Below are 21,358 nucleotides of genomic sequence, written 5' to 3'. Positions count from 1 at the left end.
CACACACACACACACACACACACACACACACACACACACACACACACGTCCAGAGACAGTACAATCCCTTTTGAGTCTCGCAGCGGGAAGGGCGATTAGATATCAAATAAATGGGAATGGAAGCTGCTTGGATACAACATATGCTGTCCATGCACATGGAATCGTACATGTATACGCTCACAGTCCCACGGCAGACATGCACATACAACGGATAACGCTTGCATAGTTTATTACAAGAGAGGCCAGGCGGAATCCAGTTGTGTGATAAGGCAGCCTGTAGAGGAATGGTATGGCTTCAATATGTTATCTGTATGTTATATCTGCAACAGCCTAGAAGTAAATAAATCATGTTAAACTGAAGAGTGAAATGTCACGTTTACCACATCTGCAGGAGCAGCTGATGTCCGGCAGCCATATTTTGACAACAAGCTGAACAAATCAATTGAGAACTACATAATTAGTAAAGATGAAGTGGTATTATGATGAGCATAATCTACCATAATCCACTTTGTACAGTACGCTAATTATTTTTCTGTGGCGGTCACGTGATGCCTTTTTCTTTGCATAGACTGCTGTGACAAAGTGGCGTGTGTGTGAATTGGGGGGCGTAAGGGATTGTGCATTTGTTCGGTGCATAATATTTGGTCAACCTAGCATATCATTAGCGTAATACAATTTATCAAACAGCTCCATTTGCAATTGCACTCTCATTCTTTCAAACATGCCATGTTTGTATGCCAAGTGTAAAGTCGGAATACTCTTATCTAAATGTATACAGTTAATAAGCATAGTTTGGCTGCAAAGTTTGGCTGCAAAGTTCACATAAATACAAGTGATATTAATGTCCATGCTGCACTGCTTCTGCCACCAAGTTATCCCTTTGAATTAGTCGAGCGTGTGATAGGACAACAATGTCAGCTGGGATCGGCTCCAGCCCCCCCGTGACCCTGAACAGGATAAGCGGTCAAATATAATGGATGGTTGGATGAATAATATGTAAACAACGTAACCTAAGTACATAAAACACGTCACAAACCCCACCAACGTTCCAACTTCAAAATAAGTCAACAACATGGGACACGAACCCTGGTCTCCTGGGTGATCCCCCCCACCTCCCCTCATGCCCACAATGAGTATAGTCTTCATCGACTCTTTATTTTACATCACTTGCTCTTCCTCACTCACTCCGAACGTCTCTCGTTATTCTACATAACGAGCTCTGAGAGTAGCATTTACATTGCTGTCAGTACAGTCTAAAACGGCGTGAAATGAAGAAAGACGTTGTAATAGCACCCAAAATGAGTCAGTCTGTGGCTGCAACGCTCACAATCAGCCTGTAACATTAGCCACCCAGTCAGTGTGTGTTGCTTTAGCTCAGTCGTTTTCTTTGTGAAGGCAAAAATGCATATATAAATGTTACGCTTTCGATTTAGAAAAGGATGTTTTGCGCAGAGCGGATATAATGCTGCAATTCCATCACTGTCAATATTTTAATGCAGAAAGTAATTGTCTTTGTGTTTATGTGAAGTGAATCAAGAAGATCTATGAGCCGACATGGCCGCCTGATTATGTTTTAAAATACAAGAGTAAACTTGGAAAGATGTATAATTTGCGGGGGGTCTAAGGGTCTCTCTGAGAAAAATACTAGAATCTAAAATCTAAAAGTCCCTGCCTCTCTACACCACCCAATCTCTTGGATTAAGTCAAGAAGCAACCACCTACACTAGTCTAGATCAGTTAGATTAAGGTTGTTTGTGTGTTTAACATACACTGCAGCCCAAATAATAAAAACAGGGCTAATGCATAATATTTCTCCCGCAGCGAAAAGCAAGTCGAGGCGCTAAGGATGGTGCGAAAATGTGTGATCTTTTTTATTACTTGTTTTTGTCAGTTGCAGAACAGAGTCAAATTATAATTAATACAGTATATAAATATATTCACCTGATTGACTGTATGATGATACGTTTATTTTTCAAAAGGAAAAAAGTGCTAATTTATTGAATAGTTGAGTTGCATTTGCTTCACTTGCTCCTCTGCTCAGGCGCCCATCTTTCATATTCTCCATTTCTGTTTGTGTCAGCCATGACAAACTATACTTTTTGTCTCTTGATCATCAAAAAGAATAAAGTACTGATCTTGAGTCAGACCTCATTGGTCATGGCTGAATGATCTAAAGTAATTACTGTACTCTTGTGGAAAGATGAACTGAGATGTAACCTTTTAAAAAAGCTATACAACCTCATTCCTCTAGTGTCAGTAAAATATGCTGTTTTCCACAAGCACGGATACATTCTAAGATAAATCGAGGTCAATGAAAAATACACAAGACTGCAGTCTTACTTTCTCAGAAATGCCAGGGACATTCCCTCTGGTGTGTGTACACAAATGGCGTGTGAGAAAGCTTTACTTAAGTTTAGTTTACATCCAGTGCTTCTATGTGATTCACTGCATATATAATCAGTGATTTAAGAATGACACAACCAATGTTTTTTGTTCGGACAATGATGAATTTACTGTACTAAAGTAGCATTTAAATTTCTGACATGTTCTGACATGCGGAAGTACCTTAAACTTGCATTCACTCTACTGACCAGCAGGGGGCGACTCCTCTGGTGTCAAAAATAAGTCCGATTGTAAAAAAAGTCAATGAAAAAATGACTCTACTTCTCATTTGATTTATTCTCTCAGTAAACATTGTGAACATGAGTTTATGGTCTCAATCTCTAGTTTCAAGTCATGGTATGCTTTATGGCGCGGCTACCTTGTGATTGACAGATCACTACCAGAGCCGTGTACAGCGTCTTTACAACGGCGTCACTCTTCCGCATTCCAAAGTTACGACAGTTAAAACAAGATTGCGACAGCCGAAATCCAAGATGGCGATAGCCAAAGTTGGCGTTTTTGGCTATCAAAAACTGCAGTCCACAAACCAATGGGTGACGTCACTACAGTTTACTCAAAACAATGCCTCTTTTGTGGAGCAGTTTAAATACATACCTGGAAACTCATGAGAGGTGAAAAAGGTGACAAGCCCGAAACCCTGTCGGGGGGGGGGGGGTTAGGGTTAATCAGGGTTTGAAACCTAGGCCCTGAGACCCGACCTTGTCCTCTTAGGGGGCAGCTGGTAGCGGTGGTAGGAAGGGTTTGAAACCTATACCCCAGGATCAGCCTGCGCTCCCTCAGGAATGAGGTGGAAAAATGTCTCAGGAGGGCACAGGCCAGCATATGTCACTCAACATCCTTTCCGCCCTATGTCTCCTGGCCTCAACCCCTGACCTCACCTTAAATATATCCAATTCCCTATTTCCCATTGAGACCTTTGGTTAAAAATGAATGCTCAATGATTCTTTAAGATTTTAAGTTTAGGTTCTTCCTTAGTACCTTTATATTCAGTATAATGCCCTCCCCCATTTCCTTTAACCTCATTGTACTCGACCCCTATCTGTATACTTTTAAGATCCCGGTTTTAATGGTTATGCTCCAGTTTAGGTGTATCCAATTCACTGTTTTTAGTCTTGGTTTAAAAAAAAAAAAATGTCAATTATTCTAAGGATTCTTCAACCGGTTAAGTTTAGGATTAGGGTCAGGTTTAGAGCCCTCCATAGTAGGGTTAGGTTTAAGCTTCTGAACCTGTGTGTATCCTTATATCCCTTAAATTAGGGTTTGTTTCCACCTACTTGGGCTAAGGGGTTAGGGTTAGGTTTGTTTGGGGGTACTGGCACAAGGGGGCTGCCCTTTAAACACGCTTCAATAAAAAAACCCTGAAATAAATAAAACAATAAAATGCAAGACCCTTTTTAAGCAAAAAAACTAATTTATTATTCAGTGATTAATCAGTATGTCAGCTCTAGTTGAACAGCTGGCTAGTTAGCTTTTTTTTTAAATGAATATTATTATTATCAACCTTTATTTAGACAAAATCAATTGAGACCGAGGTCTCATTTTCAAAGTTTTTAGTCATATAAAAACAAAGATAGCATCGCCTGTACAAAATAAAGTGATTAGTTTTCATTGAACCCTGCTACTGTATGGCTTAATATTAACTTCCACTGTTACTCTAAAGCTGTTAGAATTGTGGCCTATCTTCTATTTGCAATTAATATACATTCAATCCAGTTACATTATTTAAATGAAAATGATAATCTACTCTGGCTAAGGTAGCTTATCAAGAGTAAAATAATAGCTGTAATCTATATACACCTTTGCATTAGCAACTCGCTGAAATGAAGGTACAGGCACCTTAACCCTCTCTCATTACTTCAGGGTTCTTGGGAGCAATGTGGGACTGTTGGGACTGGAAATACACTGGCTGTGGTCATTACAGTGAACAGTGTGTACAGTGTGATGAGAGGACATGTGAGCCCTTGTTGCTGTAGTTCATCTCCTTGGAGCAGACGCTGCATTTAGCATACCCTGCCTTATCAATGTATTTAAAACACTGTGACAGCAGGAAGCTGTACTCACGTCTGTTTAGACCTCCACCTTTATCCAGACCCAGCTCACTCACATCTCAGCCCTGCGTCAAGCTGCGCTACACAAACAGCCTCCTCTTCCTGAAGCTCTTTGACCTCATCTCATCAGTATCTGGGCCTCATGTTTCGTTATCTTAAAGGTTATTATGACCACGAAATCGCCTCATTCTACATTGAGTTAAAAAAAACGACCTGCAACCAGATCCGCCAGTGTTCCTGTTCATCGTTAATGAGTGACCGTGTGAACTGAACCGGAACACGGGGGGCTGCATGTTTCATAACGTTACGTTTTTTTCTCCTAAATCGCGATAATGACGAACGTTAACAGTCGATAAAGTTTTGCATGCAGTGGACGTTCTCCTTATCCCAGCAAGTCTGAACTGTAACGGAACATGACGTAACTTAAACTGTAATGGAGGGAAATGAAAACGCTGTAGACAGCTTAACGCTGATTGGCCCGCTGATTGGCCAAGACTTGACACGTCACATCAAAGATGTTTTATTGCGAAGATCACGACATCACCTTTTCTCCTCGTCTGACTCCAATCTGAGAAATGCTGGCTGGCCAGTTGACCCCCCCCCAAAAAAAAAAACTCTACGGATGTACACGATTCACGTGGATGACATATTTTTGATTCAAAACGGTGAATTTCACCGAAAAGTGACAAGTTTGCAGGTATGTAAATAGATCAGTGTTATCTACTAGTGCAACAGAGCTCATAAGTTAGCTTTCTCTGATTTGGACTTTGTGAAACAATTGCATGTGTATTTACTCATGTTTGTGAGTAAATAAGATGATTGCAGCTATTCTAATCTATGAATTGATTTACCTTTTGAAATTTAGCTGTGTTAACTGCTGGTGTGACCAGGCCATAGAGTACTTATGCACAACGTGAGGATTGAATCCGCTGACTGGGGCCATGACGGATTTTGACTTGAGTTTGACATTCATGAAAGCACCTCATAATTAGATTTATAGTGTGCAATCTAACATTATCATCTTGGAAAACTATAGGGGGAAATTGTCCTTGATTGGTTGGTTAAATCCATTGGTTACCCGTTTGTTAAAGCTGTCCAGATGTGCAGAGAAATAGAGGATCTTACTTTTAGGCTTTTCGGTTTCCTCGTAATCATGCATCATTTGTACTGTAGAGCAGGAGCAAAACCAAGGCAATATCTCTGCTCTCCAAGTTGAGCTAATGGTGCTTATGGTGCTCCCATCAGTCAGTTGTGACACTGACATTTACACAGTATCCAACTGTGCTATTTGACATTCACCATCAAACATTACATGTGTGATTTGTTGCTACACGGATTGGTGTTCATTCCGCGTTAAAGCAACATTTAATCGAAACAGCAAACAGCGACGGATGACATTTCTATTACAAAGTCAATATGTGCGGCCCTTTGCCATTCAAATTACCAGCGACATGTTTTGCATCTTGCATGGTCTCCCTGTCGTTTTCTCTTTCGGCTCGATACCCTTCTCCCCCTCCTTTTCTCTTGTTCTTGTCCTGCATCCTTTCTGACACACTCTCTCACACACACACAGACACACACACACACACACACACACTGCAGCCATTTCTCATTGTTAGGGCATGCCAGATTGTGCTGTCCGTGCATGCGCCTTGGTGTTTCAGTGAGTGCGCGGTCATGTGCATGTGTTTGGGTGCTTCAGCACGTGGCGAGACACAGCGCTAAAAATAGCCAGGGATCGTTTGTATTCTAACTCCTGTGCAAAGCGTCCCTACTGTCTTTGGAATTCTGAACACATACTGAAGATGGCTTGTGTTTTGGAAAAAGAAGACTTTATTATCGAGGTTGGGTGAACAACTTAGGGTGGCATAAGATGACATTTTTTAGCTGATTGCTTCATAAGGCATACCTTTTAAGATTTAACATAATGTACATAATCGATTAAATATTTTACATACTTGTGCAACTGGCTTTTGAGTAGTGTACTAGTGTACATGCTTGACCAAATAACATGGACTCATGAGGAAGTTTGCAGAGACGAATAGGCAAACAGGGCATCCCCTCCAACCAACCTTCTAAATACATCATTTGAGCGTTAACACGTATATGTACTTAATGTGGGGTTAAATTTCACCATATTATCAGACCTCATAAACATACTGCAGACATGAATCCATAGAGTTCATATTATACAATATATATGCATAAATCCTGTTTTTTGGGTCGATTGACACATTTAAACACAGATCTGATGGGTTTGATTATTACAGAAGTCTGTTTTACTGCCCTGGTGTTTAGTAGAAATGTGACCCGAGAAGACACTCTGATGCGGGGGGCTTGCAAACCTGACCACCCCTGTGAGGATATAGATTTCAGACTCCTTTAGAAATCACCCACCCCCATTTGGTGTATCTTATTCTGCACATACAGGCATACAAACACAATGAAATAACACACACACACACACACACACACACACACACACACACACACACACAGATAGCAGCAATGTTCACATGTTTCAATGCTCCGGACAGGATCACCATTGCCATAGGCGTCCAGCCATTCTAAAACTGTATCTGAGGAACCATGAATATTTCAGATCAACAGGAGGCCCAAGGTGGTGATAAGTCAGCAAAAATTGCTGCCAAATGGGGAAAAAAAAAATAAAGATAAGAAGCAGCATGAGGATGGGACTCCTATTGGGACGAGAATGATTTAAGGCTCATTTCCGGATGGAAGTGGTGTGGAGGAGGAAATTCGTCAGAATGGATCGTGAATTGCAGTGTGTCACAACATCTTCCCTGCCTATCCTTTCCTATAACGCTACTAGCTAATGGTACTTTGCACCTTGCAAGAATAGATATCAATATTCGAGCACATCCTAAAGTCGGACAGGTAACACCACTACTCTAATCAGTTCACTCGGGCAGTTGGAATGACAAGATAACACTTTGTGCCATCTTGTCAGAGGGAGGAGCACACGTGGAGTATCTGTTCCTGATAAATGATGAAAACATGGCCAATTGGGGATGGAAAAAGAAAGCGTGATTAATAGTAACTGTTGTTGGTTCGACTTTACTTTTTGCTTTAGTTAAACTGAACCATACCAAATTCACATTTTGATCACAACATTACCATTTAGTGTTACGCTTGAATAGAATCATAGCTGGTGAGTGTCATTTTCTTTCCACTAAGAGCCTTAAGCACCTTTCGAGGCAATAAAGTTTAAACCGCTCTCGTGAACTACAGACCTTCTGGTTGAATTGATGCGTAGCCTGCAGCAGAGTTCAGTAAAAAATATATGGATACACTGAGAAGGCAGAGAAGACACTTAAAACTAGAATCACCGCCTCGCAGTCGCCTCTACCAACCGGCCAAGTTGCAGTTTATTTCCCTTTTTATCCAATTAGGATTTGTGTGCAATCGTCATGAATAGAATATGAATCTTTAACTTATGGCCAAAAACATAAGGTCACAGTGAAATTTTGAATAAATTCTCTCTTGGTAATCCTAAAAATATTGCGTTGACGAGAATGGGATGGACGTGAGGTCATAGTCACCTTTACCTTTTGATCTCCAAATTCTAATCAGTTTATCCTTGAGTCCAAGTGGATTTAATGCCAAGGCCTCTCAAGGTGTTCTTGTGATATTGCGCTTTCAATAACGGGACGTACGTTTGTACAAACATACAGACTGACGGACAACCCTGAAACACGATGCCTCCGGCCACGGAGCATAAAAAGAGTCTGTGGAGCGTCAGGGTCACTTTGACTGTAAAGGAGCTGATTGGCCAAGGAGGACGTTGCGGTGAACCTTTGTCAAGATAGAATGTCAGTCCCTGAGCAGTGCACGTTGCCTTGCAGCCCACATACAAGCAGGCCACAGTATGTGCATTATTTCCACATGCCACTCAAGTTTTCACCTTTTCAATGCCACTCCAGTGCCACGTCACTGTTTAAACATGTCGTTGGGAGTGATGCATTAAAAAAACATCTGCTTAGAAAGGGACAGCTTGACATCTTAGTTGGTCTAATGTAACTCTCTTGTTGAGAGTTAAATTGGTACTACTCTCGTGGCTGTCTGTTAAATAGGAAGCTGCACAGCCAGCAGCCAATTAGCATAGCTTAGCATGTGTGAAGGACTGTTTCTTGGCCGGGCCCAGTGGACAATACTGACAAGACAAACTGGTGTTTTTGCAATCCCCTTGTTTCCTTAGTATGTTAAGTTAAGCTAACAGGCTGTTGGATATAACTGCATATTTAATTTAGACAGCATTCTCCTTGCAGGGAAAAAGTACACCAGAAAGGCCAGCCCTCAAGTTTCAGCATGTTGCATAATAGCACTACGCCCTGATACGCGGTACACAGACTGTACAGTTACTGTCTCAATACATATGTGCACATTCAATTAGTGAATATTACTTAAAATATGGTAAAAAAAAGTGTCCAAAAAAACACCTCACTTCAAACGGCAAGAGGATATTAATTAATGTATTTGTTTCCGGTACTAAACACTGTAGTAAAACTTACTTACACGTGTCTAAGGAAAAATGTCGTTACACACAGAAATGAATAAGACCCTCTCAGGCTGAGCAAAGGAATAGTGGAGAAGAGTGTACGTCACCTACCAGCCTACACACACTTAAAATGTGTGCGTGTGTGTTTCAGGGTTGGATAATTTCACAGAGCCTCAGGCTAGGAAGGCAATGCTGACCAGGACTAAGGTTGTCACCACTGTGTGTGTGTGTGTGTGTGTGTTCAGCAGCCTTAATCCTCTTGAAGACTGATGACCCAAGCTTTACACAAACAGTTTGTTCCACCACCCAGCTTACACAGACACATGCACACACACACACACACAATCTACTCCTGTGTGTGTTCGAGGTTCCAATTTATGGCCTTTGTCATATTTTTAGGAATAATTGGGGGCTTTGGGACGGTGTTGTATTGGTGGTTAATTATCACCCACAGAATGGAATACCCCAGTGTTTGTGCTACACTGTGTGTATACGGGCTAGATTTTAGTTGACTTGCGAGGTCCGGAGGTCCCAACAACACAGTTTGAGCACTGAAACAAGTTTTTGTACTTGATAAAGATAGAATTTGCTTCAGGTTTAAATGTTATTTCACATTTGAAGGAGCGATGGAAATGTGCCAATGAAATCTCAGTAGATGTATGCTAACCAGTCCATGAACCGAAAAGGAATACTTAGCTTACAGCTAAAGCTTGCGTTACATTACAGTCATTTAGCAGACGCTTTTATCCAAAGCGACTTACAATTCAGATTCTATCACATTCATACCGTAGGCACAGCTACGGGAGCAATTTTTGGGGTTAAGTGTCTTGCTCAAGGACACATCGACATGAGACTAGCGGAGCCGGAGTCGGGGATCAAACCGCAGATCCTCTGATTGAAGGACGGGCGCTGCTTTCCACTTTGCCACAGTCGACATTGTCGAGGTAGCTTAGTTTAGATGGTGTAGATTCCACAGTACACCATCCATCTGCTACAGTCAATACTAGAACACAGGATTCGTATGAATCCACTGAAAATAGTCCCCAACAAATCCACTATTTCCTCCAGTTTGAGTAACATTCACTAAAACCTACAGTGCAGGTGTTTTTAATGAAATGAGACTAAATGAGTATAAAACTTGTGAGCCGTGTTTGAAAGGTTTGCCTCTTCGGTAGGAACCCGCAGGCTTGGGTCTGAGAGCAACACACATGGTGGGAACATGTAAAGTATTGAGAGAGAGACTAAAACAGAGTTCCTGTTTTAAACAGGAATAAATTAAACAATCATTCAAAGACGCATGATTTCCAAAAGATTCCTCCAATCATACATGACCAAAATGTTACTGTTGCTACAAAAGCAGCAAACTTATCACGGTACCACAGACTGGATCACTAAGGTAGACCGTTAATGGCCAACGGCCACCGTTAACGACGCAACATGGTTCCACTTTGAATAAAGTGGGAGGGCCATGTGATTGATAAAACAAGCAGGGCTTGAAGCAATCGGCAGCCATCAGCCATGTGTTGTTAACATACGGGATATGGAACCAGATAAACTGCTTTGCACAGCAAACAAATGCACCGAGAGGCAAATACAAGCGAAATTGAGATGCATCTTTCTATTTCAGCAAACACTATTACAATAAATGAATCAACAGGCCGCTACGGACATGTTCATCTGCATGATTTTGCATATCATTTACAATCATAACAGAACACCCACTCACTGTCTGCACTGGCACATCAAAAAATGAATGAACAGGGGCTAACGTTTATGTCAAGCAGTTTTAACAGGCATCCCCATGGGTGGTTATTTGGGGGGGGTATCATACATCCATGTAGCTGTCACAAAAACCGCCTCAGGTGTTTTAAATATTCATAGTAAATTTGAGAAAAAAGCAGTAAACTGTGCAGATGAAGAAAAAAGGCAACCGCTCTTTCCGAGACCTCCTTCTGAGGTGTCAAGTGTTTGATTATGCATATTTATACAACTTTTCATCATCTCAGCAGCAGCAGTACCTAATGGCTAAGATTGGGTGTTGGCATCTTTATTCTTTGTATAAATAAATAATCCTTGGTAGAGCTTACATAAATGATCCAATATTTAATCATTTTAACCCAAAACTTTAATCGGGTATGTCAGCACGGTCAGCAAATTCAGAGTTAAACTCGGATGTATCTGCTTCGATTGTTTTGCGGCTCATAAAAGGAGCAGTTTCAGAATTTAGGCTCAAGGATTCTGCCTCTTGGCTTGAGTTGCTGCCTGTCTTGTTGTGTCTGGATGGGAGTCTGGGATGGGTGTGCAATACTGAAGCATCTAAAACATGAATGCATGTAATGGAAACTATGCTGGCTTTAAAACTGTGTGTGTGTGAGTGAGTGTGTGAGAGAGATAGAGAGAGCAACACAAGACAGTGTACAAAGAACTACTAGACAATGTAGAATACTGCAGTCAATTTGCTCAGGTTGCATCATCTGAGCATCACATGAAAAATCAAACGCTCTTCATTTTCTCTGAGGAATATCCTGAGTCTTACATTACCACTTCAATATACAGTATCTATATATGCCATGTGGTGAATACATATCCCCCAATGCCTTTCAGTATTTTGTGTGGTTTTTAGATATGCAGCCACAAAAACATACTCCATTGCAATAAAAATGTGCAATAGAGGGATTAGAACCTCTAACCTTGAGAGTGTAGCTACTTTTTTTTCCCTCTTAAAATGGAATATGTGAGACATCCCCCTAACTTGACATAAAATACCACAGAAAGTAGATTTAAGCCATCGACAAAGCAGTAAAAAGCCCTGATGGATAGCTGACGGCTGTCACCTTTAATCTGCTTTACCACAGCAGCCAATAATGTGACCCGTGTTAATGACTCACACCGCCCACCATATTTCTGATATCAACTTAGCATGCGTTCACACAGACGTCCTTCAGCAGAGCTTACAGTGTCTGTGTGACGGTTCACGGTGTACCGTGTGGGTTTAGGAGTGGAGCAGAGACTCAGGCGCAGACTTAGACACAGGGTGAGGTGAAATGCAAGGCTCTTTACTGGGCACTTAAGCAGTCAAAAACAGAAACCAAAAACAACTCCAACCAGGAGCGCGAAAAATCCAAACTGAAAATAAAAAGCAAAGTCACAAAAGCGGCTTGGTCACAAAAGGCAAAGACACAAACCGTGGGAGTCAGAGTCAACACAAGGGGTACCCACTGGAGACGCGACGAGACCACGGGGCGGAAAAAAGAACAATTTATAATCCGGCACTGGAACAGGGCAAGCAGGGTATAAGTATGCGAGGGGTGATGAGCGGATTGCTGGCAGGTGAGTGGAGATGAGTGGGGTTTGCAGAGGGAAAAGCCAGGGGCAGGTGATTTGGCACAGGTGGAGAGAATGAGCATGATCAGGAGAGAGACACACACACACACACACACACAGCAAAACCCAACCGTGACAGTCTGTCTGTAGACACGGAGATGAAACTGAGATCTTCAAGCGTTATACTTGATCTTAACGGATATTTTATCATTAGCCCTGAAAGAAATATTCCTGAAACACAATTCAGATATATTTCTTACATATGGACGAAGAATACAAAAAACCCTGTCCATCTATGTTGCCACCGAAGCATGTTGCACTAGCTGTTCTCAAAGCTTCATATGATATATGACCTGTGTAGATTAGAGTAAAAAAGGTAATATATGGTTATCACGTTTGACCAGACACTTGGTGAAAATGTTTTTTACAAATGAAAAAAAAAAACCTCCATACCCAACAAAATACAAAACGTGTTGCCCGTAACATCAGACTTATTAAACAAATAACGTTGGTCGGGTTGGCTTTTTTTTTTTATTCCCCTCTCCCTCTAAACTACATGAATACTAATATGAAACAAACAGATATCCCCATACATCAGGTTGTGATAAAACATTCACATTTACTGTTTGGATTGCCAGACGGGTTTAATTTATTGACTTGCCTCCTAAAACTGTTAGCCATTAAGTTATGTTGGAGCTTGTGATGTGACTTTCTAGTTGATTGGTTTTCATTGGACAGCATTCCAGATGTTTCCAGTAACTAATTTACACATAAATAAAGTCGTACACACAAACGTAGTGAATTGTTTGCTAATACAATAGATATGCACTTGGCCACATGAGGTGTTAACTGTACGTTCACATATATCAGTCAAACGTGAAGCACGTGATGTGTAAACTGCAGATGTATTTACATGACAGGTGTTAATTTGGTCAATTCATATTTAAGTACAATTTTTAATATTAATTCCCATTGATTGAATGTGACAAACCAGAAAACCCTTTCCTTCTCCGCTGTAGTGAAATGCATTCTGTTCTGATGTTGTCATAGCTGCTGTTTAACCTGCAGCACTAATCACCAATATATCCATCGAGCTGAACAAAATATGAACGTACATATTGGGATTGGCATTTAACTTCCATTATATGATTTCATCAGAACAATGTCAGCTCCATCATCGCTGCATTAGCTAAATGTATCAGGAATCCAGAAGATAAGTCAACTTTCAAACTAAATTGACAACAAACAGAAAAGTGTTTATGCATACTCACTGCAACGACTTTTTACACATTTTTGCAAATCTGTGATATTATAACAGTGCTTAACACAATTTATTTTTCGACACAAAGACATTCTTTGACAACAATAGTGCTGTATTTGGTCTCTTTCAATACAATTCAAAACTATAATCTCCAAATAATTTGACATAACACCCTTCTCTGATGATGAAAAAAATATATAAATGAGAATAGCACATATGATAGTACAGCAACGGTAACAATTAAACAGTGCACAGATCAAATGATGTAGACACGAACTCTGAAGTAACTCAATCAATATTAGTAAAAAAATGTCTTCAACTTTGATATGTTCCTATTGTTTATTGTTAATAAACAAATCATATACTAGCATGTGTTGATTAGTGTCAAATATGAAGAAGTAATGTTATTTTTTACTGATATTTGGTCAAAAAAATAAAGTATTGGACACTTATTGAAATTTTGACCGGATCGTCAAGTCTTGGGGAGACCAAAGCCTTTTGGGGTTTTTAGGAGCCGAAGGCCAGGCCTGACCTTCGGCTCCTCCTGCGCGGCCAACGAAGTCCGTTCAGCGATCCCTCAGGCTCAGTACAAAGTCTTTAGGGCGGCTGCGTCCGTCTGTTGTCCGGTTGTTAAAGTCAAACAGGGGGGAGGGGAAAATCTCCGTCTTTCAATCTTAGTCTAGGAACGGCTGTCTTCTTTCCGTGAACAGAGACGAAGTCCTCCGATGCGGCTGTCGAGGTCCAGTGTTTCCTCCGTGGAGCACTTGGGTGGCTCCCGCGTTGAATCCCGTCTTGCAGTTTGCAAGTCTCTCTTTTTATAACACTTTGAGCTCTCTCTCCCCCCTCCTCCCCAAACACTCCCTCACTCGGCATGTGATTAACATGACATCATTGATTATGTGTGTGTGCTGCGAACAACACCCAATTTTCTGGGTGTGTGTGTTCTGGAAATCACCTATCCTCCCTCTGTGGATGGTCTCACTTCCTCAATGTTCGAGCGTGTTTCAGGTTACACCCGTGTATGTGTTCGGACAACACCCCAACATCTGTTATGATCTCAGCCTTTAAGGCCCCCACCCTGCTTACATCAGCTCTTTCCACACACACACCGACTTCACTTTACTCAGTTACACATTCATTATTATTATCAGTTTTACATTTGTTAAATCACTTCATTAGTCTTATGTTATACATACTTGCTCTAAAATGATTATTAGATTTCATCCTTTACTCATATGCTTTGTGTCCCGTTAGCCTACTTTCCTATCGAACTGTATTCCTTCATTTAAGGCAGCTTTCCTGGGATCTCAACCTTCTTTTTTGACAACAGCTAACACAAGTTAGCAATACACCATGCATCCATATGCATACATTATTCATAGCATCAGTTCCTGCCCAAGTATCTCCAAAAGAAATGTGTACCCCAACGGTCCATCCATTCTTCTGTCCATCCATCACTTTCAGCAGCAGCAGAGATTTATGATCACATCACAGTGTCTAATCTCTGCTCATAAACTCAGGCAGGAAATCTGAGGCAATCACTTCAACCTCTGTCACTCTCCCGTTGTCTCTACTTACAGGTTTATGTGCAGGTGTAAATTCCCATATTATAATTGACTACGTCTATCACTCTCTATCCTCTCTATTTGCATTTTAAGGCACAGCCGATTCTCTTTCCCGGGGCGACTTTAAGCAGGAGTGCAATAACAAGGCTCCAGTCCCCGATGAGCAGAAATTACAATTGATGAAGAATAATTTATGCAGAAGTCTTGCAAATGTGTCACTTATTGAGCTTGGCTCAAGATATTTATATATCTTGAGCCAAGCCACAAGTCCTTACAAATACAATTAAAAATATATGACCAGAGTCATACATACAATTCAGAAAGATGAGAATATTTAAATTGTTACATATTTGTGCAAATGCAGCCACTTAATAGCATAAAGAAAATATAAAGGGTTTCAGACTGGTTGTTTTCGTTGCTGAGAGTTAGATGAGAGGGTTGATACGCTAACCCGTATTAAAGTCTTCTTCATTTAAATATGAAGCTAGAGCCTGGAGACAGTAAGCGTAGGTCAGTGTAAAGACTGGAAGCATGGAAAAAAAATGTCCTGGGTTACGAAAAACGAAATGTGAAAAAAAAAAAACAGCTTGATTTAATGGGTAGTTGTATTCTGGAAATAGAGCCAAAGAGAAACCAGAACCCCCTTGATTGTGTCCCAGAAGTATGAAAACCTCATTCAAAATCCCATGATCCCAAAGAATCCAGTCTGCATATGAACATATTGAGTGAGTCACATAACAGTATGTGTTTAGATAAGGAAAGTACAGAAAAAACTTCTTTTTTTTTCAATATTTGTGAAAGAAAGTCAGTAAGTGTATTGTCAACAATGTAAAACTATTCCTTTAAGCGCATGTATTACATATGTATTAATTAATTCAACATCTCCCCTCCTATTAGCATTACTATAGGATGAAAATAATAATCAAAACACAACAATGCACCTCGTTACCACATTTGACCTTTTATTCCTGCATTCTCTCTCCATCTTCTGCCCCCCCTTACCACTTTCCTACTTTTCTCTTTTTCCAATTCCTCGATCTCGCTCTTTCGTCATCATAATCTCACTTTTATCTCTCTCTTCCCCCAGATGCTTTTGTCCTCCCATTGAAAACAGCAATTGGCCTTTGGCCTCATATTGATTTTATTGGCCAGAACCCCAGCCAGTAAGCTGGCGGCTAACGAGATCACCGCCGGTTGCGCTTAACGCAACTGACAACAAAGAAACTGGTTTTCCACCTTGTGGTAATAGGCACACACAAGCACGCACAGAGACACACACACACACACACACTTACGCACTTATATACAACTTATACACACCAACCAAGCAAAACCTTTCTGCATCTCACAAGTGTTAGTTCTCATCAAGTTAAAACTGACTATAGATACACTTCATTGGGTGTGTGTGTGTGTGTGTGTGAGATCTTTGGAGACAAACAGGCCATGTGTGCAGGAGTGTAACAGAAACGAGATGTGTGTGCATTTTCTTGTGTGTGGGAATGTGTGGGTGCGTGTGCATATATGTGTGTGTCCGCATGACCACATCTCCATCTCGCTCCCTGCTTGTTCAGCATTACAGACTGTCAGGTGCCTGGAGGGAGGTCCCACAGCTCGAACCAAACCCACACCAGCTGCTGTTGCTGCGGCTCTTAGCTGTTTATCGCTTCAATCTGGTGTGTACGTGAGTGTGGGTAAAAACTGCTAATACGCTGCAAATTGCATGACCCCGTGGAAATAAAGAGGAATGGAATCAGCGTCTCATTTTCAACAAACTAACTGTAAGTTGGGTCGATTAGATTGAGTTCCCACACGTAAATCAGAGGACTGACCCCTACTACAGTAAAAGGTCTACCTTTATACACCAATGCTCAACCAACTTTGAGCTTAAAGGGTCAGTTGGCCCAAGTATCTAACTATTTAGCAATCCAAAGTGTTTTGATGTGAATTGCAGTGTGTTGGAGGTATCGGCCGTAAAGATGTCTGCATTCTCTCCAATATAATGGTACACAACAACAAAATCACAACAGCAACGTTTCTTTCCAGAAATCAAAACCCAACTACTCAAGATAATCCACAGACCTTGTTTGTGAGCAGTTTCATAGGAACTAACTATACTGCTAGCTCACCTAGCACCACTTAGCAGGCTAACGTTACAGCCCACAAGGACGCCATTAATGTTTACGTCTAACACTGTCACGAGCCTTTTCATCCAATGGTGTGATTTGATTGGAAGAAAATAGTTCCCACACTCTGCAACTCACACCAAAACAATCTAGATGTATTAATAGCTGAACTTGAACTTCCGTCTCAAGCTTGTTTTTTCCGTTACTTTCGAGTGTGAAACCCAACGGAAGTGAACTTTGAAAGTGAACGGAAGTGAACAATGATAGGTTACTGGATACACACCCTACTGTATATCCTTCAAAGGTCCTGTCCTGTTTATGAAGCCTATCCCAGCATTCAATGGTGGAGAGGCAGACACATTCACCTTCACACTCACTGTGAGGGGAACGTGGAGCAGAGGTAGAAAATCCATGCATCTCTACCATCTCTGAAATCATCATCTGGGGTTCATGGATCTTTTCCATATTTACACGACTTCTGCAGGGATCAAAGTCAAAAAAAGAAAAAAAGTTTAATTTGTTACAGTTAAATGCGGTCTGAGCCTTTGAGGATGTGGACGCAGCAACGTGCGGTAACACAAAGTTGCTTTTTTACAGTAAGACAGAGATGAAAGGACCATGAGATGAGGCAACATTATTCTTTAGCAAGTGTGTGGAACTCTACACAGGCACCGAACACTTTGGAGCAGCGCAGTCCATGCATCCCCCGTCCAACATACCTTCTCTCTCATTCAGTTGCTATGGGAACAGCTTTCTCTCAGTTGCTCACTTCTGTCTGTGTCACTGGCCGGGTTTTCCACTGACCTAATGCGAACACTTACGTCCAGACAGTGCTGTCAGAGCTGCAGCTTCTATCACAAATGCCACTCAAGTTCCTGCAGAAATGTAGTAATTTTGATATGAAATAGAGAAGAACGTTATGTAGAAGACATTAGGGATCTAGTTCAGACTCTGGTGTATGCTACATGAGATAAAAATGGTTAAATCTGATTTGAGAAATGAGAAAATTCCTTCAACAAATATGTGCCGTTATCAAACACTGACACATTTTGATGCAAATCAAATATATTGCTGATTTAAGGGCCAGCACATGCCTTTTAACGATGTGCTTTGGAGAAGTGTGTCCATCTACACCTGATGCCCATGTTCCATGTTAGGACAATTCAGTAAGTACGTAGATAACAGATGAGAGAGTTATGCTTTTGTTAGTGAGGCATAAAAGGTGATGCTTCAGAGACTAAATGGCTGTGGTCGTCTTAATTCAAACCACTGACAATGTAACATGCAAAACAAGTGTGCACGTTCACAGACACTTGATACTGACAAATGTTTCAGTTACACCAAATAAAGGCTTAAATACACAGCTTCCATGTTGCATTCAGTCCATAAGTAACCAGGTCTACTGTAGTCAGCGATTGCTTTTAAACTTCATTAATACGAAAAGTGTGGTTTCTTAAATTGAGATGATGCATTAGAGAAACTTCAAGTGCAATTTCTTCTCTAATAAGCTGTTTTTTTCCCCCTTTAGCCGGGTTACTAATTGAGTCTTTACATGCTCAGGGAAAATAATGCTGTGTACAAGGCTGTGGCTGCGTACGTACGACTGTGTCAACTAATTTGATTTAATATAAATATTATTTTTCTTTTTCCATCAACATTGCAGAGCATTCCGATAACATCTTCACTGACATTTTACACACACATACAGACTAACAGGCACTTTTTAGCTTCATAGGAAAAGTTTAAAAAAAATATATATAAAAATATATATATATATCTCAGTAGATGACAAAAAGAGCATTTAGAAGAGACCATAACACAGTCAGAGAAAAATATGTATAAAATATCACTCTCACTTAACCTATTTTGAGGGGCACAACTTTAATTCAGCATATTTCTCAAATATCTGAACTTGACAACTTTTGTATTTATTCTCACATCTTAACAGAACAGGGCAGAATGAATCAATAAAGAACAATTGTATTGTAACCAAGTGGAACTGACGGGGTGAAACTATTGGGTCCGCCGGACCAGTAATGGGGTGCACGGGCCCTGATTAGCTGAAAAGATGCATCTCCTGGCAAATCGCGTTCTTTGTATTTCTCTCCGCCGCCACGAGCGGGTGTGCTGAGTCCATCTACTTTCTCTCCCGCAACAAGCGGAGACGTAGCGTGAGGCCGCATGATAAGTTGCGTCGGTAGCGCAGTGTCTGGGAGGCATCCGTTACGGAGGGGACAGCGTGTGTTTGGGGGATGGCTGATTCAGAGCTTCCTGAGCAGTGCACCCAATGGTAGCTGGGGGGGAACCCAAGTGGGGGTGGCTGGGTTGTTGAACAGTAGTTAGTGAGACGCTGCCGTGGTCTTTTGTTTTGTTTCTTTAAGTTGTTTGAGATGCCTATGTTGGCACCTGGTCTGTGAACTCCTCCTGCCCGCTAAACCAGCTGTCACTGGTTACTCCACATAGTTATATTTGTACAAATAAAAGATTTATATTTTCATAACACTGCTTCCTGTGTGTACGTGCCTTTACGGTGTTTTGAACCGGGTCTCTGTGGCAACGGGGTGCTACAGTATTGCCAGACTTCACCAGGTGAGTTTATTACAGGAAGAAGTGAAATTAGGTTTTGGAGTTAAACGCTGTTATCCTAGGTGACTTAATCATGTTTCCTTAGTTCATGCAGACTGCGTTGAGTACAAGATGAACCTTTTAATCACCTTCCAACCTTCGTGACGTGATTCCCAAATGTCCCCATGTTCCTGCAGCTTCCCACAATGCAAAACATTACACATTTATTCCTGCAGACACACTGGAGTTGACATTCAAATCTGCTTCAAGATTACAATTTCAAGATTGACTCTCAATAAAAAGAGCATTAAAAAACTAAAATTCTTCAAAGCAGGGACAAGGTGTTGTCATTATGAGTATTTGTACAATCACATCATCGCTAAACGCCGGCCGCCGCTGCTATGCGTTCATGCTCTCAAGGCTACAATGGAGCCCACACAGTCACTAACTGCAATCCCTAAAGAAATATTATAAATGTAGACAGAAGGGTCTACAATATGCACTGAAAGGATATTTCAAGGATGTTAAACCGATTCAGCTTTGAAAACAGAATAAAATGAAGGAACAACACTGTTCCTATAAAGCCAGGTAGATATTTATTCACTGTTAAAATCATGTAACAGCAAAAGCAGCATGTGTCATCGTGACATCACTCATTGGTTTGTGGACTGCCGTTATGAAACCTCGAGTTTGGCAATTTGGCCGTCGCCATCTTTGCTTTCTGGAACCAGAGCAGAACGTAAGTTACTATATTTGGACTGCAGAGAAGTGACATAGAGATGTCGTATATGGCAGCAACCTGTCAATCATAGTAAGCCCGCCCAAAAGCATACTCCACTTTATGGTCTATTTGACTCCAAATGGACCATAATTTACTAAATGAACATCATTCTGTATTTAGACTTGAAACTAGTGATAGATACCATCAACTTATGTTTACAATGTTTACTGAGGTAATAAATCAAGTGAGGAGTAGAGACATTTTGTCATAGACTTCTATATAATCAGACCTCTGTTGCAACCAGAGGTGTCGCCCCCTGCTGATCATTAGAGAGAATGCACGCTTTAAGACACTTTCGCATTGGCTTCACTCGTCAGAACCGGAGGTTGCCACCTATTATATATTCAATAAATAAGTAGTAGCGAGCGAATCATATAATTGCTAACACTGATATGCTCACATACTAATGTTAGCTCCACAGGTTTTTGTGTAAATACGTAACATTTTAGAAATATAGTTCTCCTTCTCACCTCTCTGGATAACGTGTATCAGTATAACAACGTTTAACCATGACTAGCTCCAAATCCACTAAACCAGAGGTCTTCAACAGGGGGTCCGTGACTCCTAGGGAGTCCGGAGGTACTGCAGGGGGTCTGCCGAAATATTTGGTTGATGTTTTTTTCCCAAACATGAATCTGTCCATTATTTTAATAGTTCAGTATTGTATGCAACATAACAGGTATGTTTATGCATGGCAGTGGCACTAATAGGCCATCACTCATTTTCGTTTCCACATTTATGTTTAAAAAAACGTCAATTTGAATAGCTT

The sequence above is a fragment of the Anarrhichthys ocellatus genome, unplaced genomic scaffold, assembly GCF_004355925.1.
Source record: "Anarrhichthys ocellatus isolate YVR2014 unplaced genomic scaffold, GSC_Weel_1.0 scaffold36, whole genome shotgun sequence".
In the NCBI taxonomy this organism is placed as follows: Eukaryota; Metazoa; Chordata; class Actinopteri; order Perciformes; family Anarhichadidae; genus Anarrhichthys; species Anarrhichthys ocellatus.
This window is presented reverse-complemented; position numbering follows the sequence as displayed.